The sequence below is a fragment of the Podarcis erhardii genome (assembly GCF_964252035.2).
Source record: "Podarcis erhardii genome assembly, chromosome: Z".
Classification (NCBI taxonomy): domain Eukaryota; kingdom Metazoa; phylum Chordata; class Lepidosauria; order Squamata; family Lacertidae; genus Podarcis; species Podarcis erhardii.
This window is the reverse complement of record NC_138504.1, coordinates 4,542,195-4,552,825: the sequence shown is the minus strand read 5'-3', so window position 1 is coordinate 4,552,825 and position 10,631 is coordinate 4,542,195. Positions and strand designations below refer to the sequence as shown.

The 10,631-nt window shown below is 46.8% G+C and overlaps 1 protein-coding gene across 1 annotated transcript in view; it reads left to right on the top strand.

Moving 5' to 3' along the window:
• ARHGEF6 (Rac/Cdc42 guanine nucleotide exchange factor 6) overlaps positions 1-10,631 on the top strand; it is a 370,252-nt gene that overhangs the window by 109,926 nt on the left and 249,695 nt on the right. The window lies entirely within an intron of this gene.

Below are 10,631 nucleotides of genomic sequence, written 5' to 3'. Positions count from 1 at the left end.
GGGTTGATTGATCAACATTGGTGATCAATCTCTTCTTCATGGTATCGAAATAAAATCACAAGCAGGTAGCGTTATCGCCCCTATCCTGACTCTCATATCCTGCACGTGGATGCTGGGGGCATAAGAATATAAGAAGAGCCAACTGGATCAGGCCAATGACCTACCTAGTCGAGCATCCTGCTCTCACAGGGGCCCACCAGATGTACCAAAGGGAAACCATCAAGAAGGACCCAAGCCATAGCTGTCAACTTTTCCCTTTTCTTGTGAGGAATCCTATTTGGAATAAGGGAGTTTCCATTAAAAAAAGGGAAACTTTGACAGCTATGACCCAAGCACAAGAGCATTCTTTGCCCATGTGGATTCTAGTAACTAGTATCCAGATTCATTGATCCCTTCAACCACAGAAGCAAAGCATAACCATCCTGGCTAGTAGACATTGATAGCCTTCTCTTCCATTAATTTGTTGAATCCTCTTTTAAAGCCATCCAAATTGTTGGCCATCACTGCCTCCTGTGGGAGCAAGTTCCCAACTGTGCACTGTGAAGGACTTTTCTTTTAATCTGCCCTGAACATTCATTTCCATTGGATGTCCACAGCTTCTGTGTGCCATGCATGGTTTTACAAACTTTGGTCCCGTCACTTCTTGCTCACGTTTTCTCTAAACCCAGAAGTCTCAAATGTTGCAACTCCACAGGGGAGTTCGCCCCACCATCTTGGCCATTGTGGTTGCTGTTTTCTGATCCTTTTGAAACTCTACCATGACCTGTTTGAGGGAAGGCAACCAGAACTGTACACAGTATTCCAAATGTGGTGATCCCTCACGTATCTTGATAACAGATCCAAAACAAGGATGTGTGGAAATAAATGGTTACCCTATCAGCCAATCTGGAGGGCATCAAGTATAGTAGCTGATGATTGATATGAATGATAATGGCAACTAAACAGCTGCGGGGGGGGGGGAGATCCACTCTGATGTTTATACCAAGCACACACAACCATGATTAAATCTGGTCATCGCTGCTAAAAAAATTGCAACAGCTAAATTGCATTCTTATCCGTTTTTCTTCTTTCTTCTTTGTTAAATGTGAGATTTAAAAAATGAATTTAAAATGAGTACTGCTAAATGGCTTATGTTTACTTTGCCCTCCTAGGCAAATGCAATTGATGTAATAAAGATAGTTTGTTTCACAGTGAAATGAGCTATATTAGTTCTATTAGACCAGGGGTCAGCAACCCGTGGCTCCGGAGCCGCATGTGGCTCTTTTACACCTTTGCTGCGGCTCCGGGGCGGATACTAGCGAGGGGAGGAGGTGCATTGTGCACCCCAACACTCCCCACTGTGCTGTACTGTACTGGCTGTGACGTCGCATGGGGACAGTGCGTGCGTTAGTCACGCACCGTCCCGACGTCACCTTCCCGCCTGCTGTCAGATCGCGGCTCCGGAGATATATTTGTCGCAATGGTTTTGCGGCTCCCAGTTGTTGTTTTTCTTCGGAAACGGGTCCAAGTGGCTCTTTTTGTCTTAAAGGTTGCAGACCCCTGTATTAGACCAATCGCTTTTGAATAGTTTGCAGTGCTTTGTGGCATTTTGATTGATCAGCTGTTTTGTTTTGTGGTTTAAGTTTGTTGTATTTAAATTCATTTTAATCTCTATGGTGCATTTTGCCTTATGATTAAAATGTGGTCCAATAATATTTTAACAGATAAATAAGTACACAGACACTAAACAGGCAGCAAAGCTTGCAGTAAATACCGTATTTTTCACTCTATAGGACGCACCCGACCATAAGACGCACCTTGTTTTAGAGGGGGAGAACAAGAGAAAAAAAATCTCCCCCTCTCTGCTCAGCGCCCTTCCATTTCTCCTGCCGCTTCGCTGAAGGGGCGCTGCACAGAGAGGGGGAGATTTTTTTTTTCTTGTTCTCCCCCTCTAAAACAAGGTGCATTCTGTGCGTTCAAGCTGCGTTCATCCAAAGCCTCCGGAGCGCAGCGGGGGTTCCCGCTGCACTGTGGAGGCTTCAGACGGCTACCTTGGAAGCCTGGAGAGTGAGAGGGGTCACTGCGCGCTGACCCCTCTCACTCTCCAGGCTTCAGTGAAGGCAACCCAAAGCCTCAAGAGCACGGCGGGAGCTCCGGAGGCTTTGGGTTCCTTTCGACCTGCTCTTTGGAACTGGCAGGGGGGGAGCGCTGCTTTCCCCCACCGCCAGCCTCAAAGACCAGGTCAGGGAGCAGCGCAAAGGCTGCGCGCTGCCTTCCTGCTGCCCCCGAGCTTGTGGGGATGGCAGTGGGGGAAAGCAGCGTTTTCCCCCACCGCCAGCCTCAAAGATCCCTGAAGCCTTCGGAGCACAGAGTAAGTTCCCGCTACGCTCCGCAGGCTTCGGGTTCCTGAAAGGAACCTGAAGTCTCTGGAGCGCAGCGGGAACTCGCGCTGCGCTCTGGAGGCTTCAGGTGGCTATCCCTGAAGCCTGGAGAGTGAGAGGGGTCGGTGCGCTTCAGAGGCTTCGCGTTGCTATCGCTGAAGCCAAGGAGCCTGCATTCGCTCCATAGGACACAAACACATTTCCCCTTAATTTTGGAGGGGGGAAAGTGCGTCCTATAGAATGAAAAATACGGTATATCCAAAACCCATGTAAGGGTGTGAAAAACATACATTTTACAGCGTGTGACCTATTAAGGGAGGAAAAAAAATACAAAGCGAGACATTAATGATGAAAATACATAATTGAACATAAATATAGATTGGAAATGGCTATGTATAGTGAATACTTATCTACTTTTAAAATTCTCATTCTTGATCTTATTTCTTCCTTTTCTTTATCTTCTTGTTCTTTTCTTTTATATTTTACCTTTCATTTCTTTTCTTTATTGTGAATATTGTTTTGTAGAGGTGCAAATAATTGTAAATATCAGAAGAGGTAAAATGTTTTCTAATTTTCTATTGGTTACATGTATTTTCCTTTTTTTGTATATTTGTATTTTTTTCTAATTTGTTCTCAATAAAATTAATAATAAATAAATAAATAAATAAATAAATAAATAAATAAAGCTCATCACGTGTCCATCTCCCCGTCCCACTTGGCGGTGTCAGGCAACTTCATGTTTTGTCACATGAAATCAAGGAACATGGAGGCCTGCAGTAACCGGCCCAGCCTCTCGAAGTGCCGTGTATGGTAGGAGAGACTCCACAGCTGCTTTGATCCCTTCGTATTGCAAGAGGCTCTCTGGCGTCTCATGCTTGAGGAGGGTTTCCACCACTGCCTGAGCATGGAGGTAGTTCCGCCAGTTTGTGTTCCACGTGATGGAAAACTTCAGCGCAGCCTCTGGAAGAAGGGGTTTGGGGAAGACACGTCAGGAAGGAGTGCAAGTTGCAGGCCGCGTGGCCACCTTAAACCAACACACCTCTCTTGCGAAGCGTGGCCAGGTCTGGGCACACATCTGACCTGCGCCTTTCTTCAAGGCAGGGAAGCAGATCCAACACCCCTCCCCACCTAGTAGAAACCATTAATGATGGGAAGGGTGACTGAGTTTATTCCAGACTACATGGCTTGTAGGAATGGGTTTTATAATATTTATAAAAGTACAACAACAACAACAACAACATGCATTATAATCTTTGCTTTAGTATTACAGAGCTGCTGGAGCTAATTTGAGGCTGTGTACACACCATACATTAAAAGCATTATCGCTTCTCCCCTGTAAGAATCCTGGGAACTGTAGATTACCCTTCTAGCGGTTGAGAGAGCGGTTGCTGAACAGCTTGGTAGGTTTCTGGATGAAACATATGCTCTGGATCCATTCCACTCCGGCTTCCGCGCTGGTCATGGGACCGACACGGCTCTGGTCGCCCTAACAGATGATCTCCGCAGGCAGCTGGATCGAGGCGGGTCGGGGCTGCTGATTCTTCTAGATCTGTCAGCAGCCTTCGACATGGTCGATCACGAACTCCTGGACCACCGCCTTGCCGACGTGGGGATCCAGGGCACAGTCCTTCAATGGCTGCGCTCGTTTCTCTCTGGTCGGGGACAGAGGGTGACGCTCAGGGGGGAATTGTCATCGCGCCACTCCTTGGTGTGTGGAGTGCCTCAGGGTGCGATTCTCTCCCCGATGCTTTTTAACATCTTTATGCGCCCCCTCGCCCAGCTTGTCCGGAGTTTGGGGCTGGGTTGCCATCAGTATGCTGATGACACCCAACTCTATCTGTTGATGGATGGCCATCCTGACTCGGCCCCAGACACACTGGCGAGATGTCTGGAAGCTGTGGCTGGATGGTTACGTGGGAGCCGGTTGAAGTTAAATCCTTTGAAGACAGAGGTCCTCTGGCTGGGGCGGGACGATATGGGATTGAGGGGGCAACTCCCATCTCTTGCGGGGGTGCAATTAGTGCCAGCACCGTCCGTTAAGAGTTTGGGTGTAATCTTCGATACCTCCCTCTCTATGGAGGCGCAGATTACAGCTATAACAAAGGCGGCATTTTTTCATCTCCGCCAAGCTAAGCAGTTGGCCCCTTATCTCTCTCGCACTGACCTAGCCACTGTGATCCATGCGACGGTCACCTCCAGACTGGATTATTGTAACTCGCTCTACGTGGGGCTGCCCTTGAGACTGACCCAGAAACTCCAGCGGGTGCAGAATGCCGCGGCGAGACTCCTTATGGGGTCTTCGCTGCGAGATCACATTCATCCGGTACTATACCAGCTGCACTGGCTCCCGGTGGAGTACAGGATCAGGTTTAAGGTGCTGGTTTTAACCTTTAAAGCCCTATACGGCCTAGGACCCTCGTACCTACGGGACCGCCTCTCCTGGTATGCCCCACAGAGAAACCTACGGTCTGCAAATAATAACATCCTCAAGGTCCCAGGCCTCATAGAGGTTAGGCTGGCCTCAACTAGAGCCAGGGCCTTCTCGGCTGCGGCTCCAATCTGGTGGAACGCTCTGTCACAAGAGACTAGGGCCCTGCGGGACCTGACATCCTTCCGCAGGGCCTGCAAGACAGAGTTGTTCCACCAGGCCTTTGGTCAGGGCGCAGCCTGACTCCCTCCTCTGGCAACCTGCACAGAATCTTGCTTAATTAGTTGCCATTAATTCGATTTTAATTGATTTTTATAATGAAATATTTTTAGAATGTGTGAATATCTGATAGTTTGATTGTTTGATCGTTGTTAGCTGCCCTGAGCCCGGCTTCGGCTGGGAGGGCGGGATATAAATAAAAATTATTATTATTATTATTATTATTATTATTATTATTATTATTATTATTAGCGCACAGCTACAATTTGTAGCACCCTTTACAAACTGCAGTTCCCAGGATTCTTTGGGAGAAATGTGCTTTTAATGCCTGTTTTTCCTGCAGCAGGCATGCTCAGCTGCCCCTCTGGAAGCTCAATCCCACAGAAAGCTGTGACGGCCACCAACTTGGATGGTTTTATGCAGGAAAGGCTATCAATGGCCACTAGGCACGATGGCTATGCTCTACCTCCACAGTCAGTGGCAGTAACGTTTGTGAACAGTAGTTGCTGGAAGATGCAGGAAGGGAATACAGAATGCTCTTGTTTCCACAGGCCTCTGGTTGGCCACTGTGAGAACAGGATGCTGGACTAGACAGGCCAATGTGGCCTCATCCAGCAGGCACTTCTTATGTCCTTACATGGTTCAAGGGTAGAGATTGTGAGAAGGCATCTTCCAAAGCAATCCCACCCCGCAAATAACTTTGGAGCCTTCTTGCCTCTAGCCTAGCCCTCGCCCCTTTTCCTGTTCCCACTGGAGTCTTCTTTTGCTTGCCACGCCTGTGGGCTCTCTTCCGGCCAACGCTGCCGATGACAGATCTTAAAACCTTGGGGTTGGTGAGATTCGGCAATCGCAGCACCTTGCGCCTGCTGGACCTCCTGAGTGGAGCGGGTTGTGTCTTGCTCCTTGTGAAGTAGGGTGAAATGTGAGGATTGTTGCAAGCTGGTGCAGAGGCAGAAGGTCTGGCTGAGATGGTAGAGCACGGCTTCTCTGTCAGGGGCTTCTTCCTAACCCAGTGGAACACCAGTATCATACGCCTCTTAGATGGGTTGGACATGCTGAAGAAGGTGCTGGAGGCCCAAAGACCAGGGTGACTTCAAAGCGGAGGACGCAGCAGGCAGTTCCCTATCAATGGTGCCAAATCCAAGCAAATGTTAGCTCCAGCCCTGTTAAATCGATCCAGCAATTATGGACGTTAAAGAAGGGATTAATTCCTCAGGCAGTAGGAAAAGACTTTCTGTGGCTTTTTCATAGATGGGAGCCCCCAACTACTGCCACTGTTGACAGCCTGTTGCCCCTTCACTCTGCTTGAATGGGTTATGTCACAATGGTTCCTTCATCAGGTGTTTGTGAGCATGAAAATGCTGTTGGGAGTTTCAGCAATGAAGGCTCAGGCATAACATACTGTTTGAAAGTCTGAACATTTCCTCTTTTTTATTTAACAAAATTTATATACCACTTTTATCATTTATATACAAATTAGGAGAGTAAGTTAAAAATATACTGTAGTTTATTCACTTATAGGCTATCCCACCTTTCCTCCACAGAGCATACACACTTCAGCCTCCCCCTTCTCCATTTTATCCTGACAGCAATATTGTGAGCTAGGGCCATAGCTCAGTGGTAGAACAACTGCTTAGCATGCAGAAGGCATCAGGTTCAGTCCCCAGCATCTCCTGGTGGGACTGGGAGCGCTCCCTCTGCGCGTCGGAGGCTTCGCGTTGCTATCGCTGAAGCCAAGGAGTCTGCACTTGCTCCATAGGACGCACACACATTTCCCTTTAATGTTGGAGGGGGGAAAGTGCGTCCTATAGAGCGAAAAATAACGCTCTGTAGAATTTTGCTTCATGTTTCAGAGGGCTTTTGTTTGCAAGTTTATACAAATATAATGGGTCAATTTATCTCCATTGGGTGGTATCCAAATAGCGTTTGTTGTGACGTGGGGTTTGTGATTTCAGCTCTCCTGACATAATATGCTGGAGACACTTCTCTAGTAACACTTCTTTATTAAAGCAACAAGACTGAAGACCTGAGGAGGGGAGAGCTACATTTATAGGGACAGGGAACCAGCTAGAAAGGATACATTTTGGAGGGAACAATATCAGGCAATCACAGTCCTGCCTTTTGGAGGCAACCAATAAGACAGAGGATCCAAGTACAGCAGCTTAAATGAACCAATAGTAGCTGTACCCTCTGGAACCAAAAGGCAGTTACTTTACCCTAATGCAAATACAGACAATAATAATACAGATATAAAATCCTTTGACTCAATACACAACAGCGTTACCACCTTTGGTTGGGCAAAATAAGAGACAAATCTAGGGGAGGGGAAATGAGGGGGGGGGGTAAAAATTACTTTACCTGGTGCAGAATGAAATGACTTCAAAGCAATCCATTACACTGGGTTGTTTCCAATGCTGGTCATACTCATAGAGCAGTCCCAAGGAAATTTATGAATCCAAGTTAGCAATGCACATTAATTTCAATGACTCACATCCTCCTCACCTGCTGAATTTCTGCCTGTCAGAAACCCAGCCAAAGAAAGAAAGAGAACAACAAATTCTGTTTCTCTTCCTAACAGAGCTTTGCTTCCAACATCCCTCCCTCTCTCTCTCTCTCTCTCTCTCTCTCTCTCTCTCTCTCTCTCTCTCAATATTTATCAGATTTTTTTAAATTTTGCAAACTTTTACAATCACTAAATCACATATCATACACTTTACATCGACTTCCCCTCCACCCCCTCCATGGTTTGCTTTAGTTACCCTTTCCCACTGTTTATTCTAATCAATCCCTGGTCTTTTATTTCTCAGTTTCTCTCAGTTAACCCTATACTGCTGAATTTACTCTAAAAGTGCTAACGTCTTAATTTGCTTACAATGGGGGTTTTTTTTAGATAACCTACCTATATTTTTCCAATCTTCCTTAAAGAGCCTTTCTTCCTGATCTCTTATTCTTTTAGTTAATCCGGCCATTTCTGCATATTCCACCAGTTTTGTCTGCCATTCCTCCTTTGTTGGTATTAGACCCTCCTTCCATTTCTGAGCATTTATGATTTGGGCTGCTGTTGTGGCATACATGAATAGAATTTTCTGATCACTAGGTGAAGGATGATCAGAGTGAAGGGCAGGTTAACAGCAGCAGCAGCAGCAGTAACCTAGGCACCTTTATCTTCCATCCAGGCAAACAAGAAGTGTTATCAGAGTTCAAGGACACTTTCTAGCCGAGCAAAGAACATTCAAAGGGTGTGCAAACTAGGAAGTGCAGTAGGGAAGGGTCTGTGGCCCTGAGGTTCCCCACCACTGACGTTTAGTGTTAAGGGTAGCTTTATGGAGAATGCATTGCAACAATCAGATCTGGAGACCATTCTTCTTTGCCATGGGGAACCAACCAAGCCAGTGGCTATTTGCAAGCCTTTCCTGAATTGATGACCCTAATGCAAAAAAGGGGGAGAGACTGTGCCTTGCCACCATGCCAGCTTAGTGCTGCTCTCTGCTGAGTCAAGCTTCAGTGAGTCTAAAAGGTGGGAAACCGCAACAGTAGTTTGTTACGCACAGGAGCTGAGGTTTAACACCTTGAGGATCTTCAGCCCATGATACTTCATGATGCTGACTAACTAGACCTGTTCTAGTCTGCTCATGGGAGAATTTCTTCTAACACTAAGCTAGTTATGGATAAAGCCTATGTAAAACAAGAGCAGCATAGCTCTTGAGTCATGCTGGAAAGACAGTGCATATCGGCCAACGAAATCTGGAATTTCAGCAGCAACGAAAGAAAGAGACCAGGAGAAAAAGAGAGAGAGAAAGTGACTGCAAGATTTTCCAAAGTGATAAATTCTGAATCAGGATCACAGTCAAGTTTGATCTTATGAATGCTCAACCCTCAAACGTGTTTATAGTACCAGGATATGTGATATCATCAGTTACTTCAATCTAGCTAAGCTTTATCATGTTCAAAACTCTGTTTTTAGGTACCAAGGCACAATGTGCCTCTCACTGTGTGGGTGTACATCTTTACAAATGTTGACTGTTGGTAAGAGCTTTTCAGAAATGCTCCCATCAACTCATTCCCTCTAAGTTGGGGAAGGGGGACCAGCAGGCCTCTGGGTATTTGTTGAACTACAACTCCTGTCATCCATAGCCGTTGGCCATGCCAGTTGGGACTGATGGAATCTGGAGTCCACCAGCCATAGCTTCCCATCCCTGACCTGACTGTATCACACCCACAAGTTTCTTAGGTTTCCTAAGAGTTTTTTAAAAGTGTAGATTCTCAGAAGGATTGAACAGACCAGAAGTGTGCAGATTCCTATGTACTATACATGTACCATCCATCTATAGATGTGAGTAATCTTAAAAACCATTTAGACAAAGGAGGGGAAAGATATTCAGCCCTAGGGCCACATTCCATTCTGGGCAACCTTCCAAGGGCCACATGCCATTGGTGGGTGGAGCCGGAGGCAAAAGTGGGTGGAACAGCAAGCGTAAATTTTACCTCCATACCATAGGCTAGTTTCTACATACACTCACAACAACCCTCACTATCTTCCAGCAAGTCAAGCAACCAATGTTGAAGAACACATTTCAGCCAGGCAAAGCATTCAGGTGTGAAGCCAGGGAGATGTATGACCTACAAAGAGTTTTAAGGGCCAGCTAGAGATGCCCTCAAACCCCTGGACCTAAGGTTTCCTACTCCTGTTTTAGACCCCATCACCCTGATCCAACAATCTATGGAGCTCCGTATACGTTCACAGAACAAGCTCCACCCAAGCTGAGGCTTCCTCATTCACTTCCATTGCTGAGGTCAGTACGACTCATGGACACAAATGGGAAATCAGCAACCTGGATGCTTGCTGACCTAGTTATGGGACTTTTTCTGCTGATGAGTAGATTGCAAAACAGATACGCTGGTGGCGCAGCGGCTTTTGCATTCTACGGAAATACTTATCAGCTTCCCGGGTGTTTATGACAAATGCTCACAGGCTTTGCTGTTGCTTGACAAGGAGCAAAGGCTGAGGAAAGGATGTGGTTGTCGGGTAGGCAACTTTTCTTCACTTGGTGTTGCTTGGCTACTTCAAGCAAAAGCTGCTAGTCCCACTGGTGCTTTTCACACCCACGGAGAAGCAGCAGGGCCACATGCCACTACAGTGCATTTTACTAGGAGTTGCAGCTACAATTTTAACTCCCAAACTACATGCCAGGAATGGCACAAAGTAGCAAACCACTAACACAGCGTGAGAAAAAACAAAAAACAGTAGATGTGCACCCAAAGCGCCCCTCCACAGATAATGCCTTTTGCATCTCTGCATGATGCTTCGTTTTGACTTTGCCTCTTTCCACTCAGTTTTCTTTGCATCAGAGGCACCGTCTTGCACCCAAGACTGGGGGGCTGGCATGTGGCATGTGTGTGTGACATCATGTGTGAGGTAATGCGCGCAACACACGTGTGACGTCACATCGAGAGGAAGCCAAGCACAGAGCCCAGCATGGAGTGGCTTCCTCTCTCATACTGAGGAGGAGCCAGCCACTGAACTGCACTGTGCTCAGCTTGGCGATGGGTCTCCTCTAGCCCCTTGAAGAGGCCTAGCCCTGTGCCAGCAGGTTTTGAGGGAACCCAAGACACCTCCGCCGCCA